General features: G+C 57.4%; 1 pseudogene; it reads left to right on the top strand.

Annotated features, from left to right (window-relative positions):
* Positions 1 to 329, top strand: part of LOC119582356 — an 11823-nt pseudogene that overhangs the window by 10558 nt on the left and 936 nt on the right.

Here is a 329-nt window from a genome sequence, read left to right as displayed (position 1 = left end):
AGCAAATACAAACACCAACACACACGTAAAGCAACAGACAACGAAACCTACCTTCATATCTCCTCTCCCTGTCTCTATCATCCATCAATGCCCCTCCACCCCCACCCCACACCCTTATCAATCCTATCCCCCCCCCTTGCAGCTACGTGTCGTCCCGGCAGCGGCAGGAGGAGATCGAGCGCGCGGCGGAGGAGCGCAAGAAGGAGCAGACGTGGTGCGACCCCCCGGTTCTCCCCGGACCCAAGAACCCCAAGAAGAAGACGGAGGACCAGCACTGGCTCGAGGTCGGCCACAACGTCTTCTACAAGAATGAAGTCGGTGAGTTTTTC

The sequence above is a fragment of the Penaeus monodon genome, chromosome 15, assembly GCF_015228065.2.
Source record: "Penaeus monodon isolate SGIC_2016 chromosome 15, NSTDA_Pmon_1, whole genome shotgun sequence".
Lineage (NCBI taxonomy): Eukaryota > Metazoa > Arthropoda > Malacostraca > Decapoda > Penaeidae > Penaeus > Penaeus monodon.
Note: the sequence above shows the minus strand (reverse complement) of the source record. Positions and strands in the feature narration are given on the sequence as shown.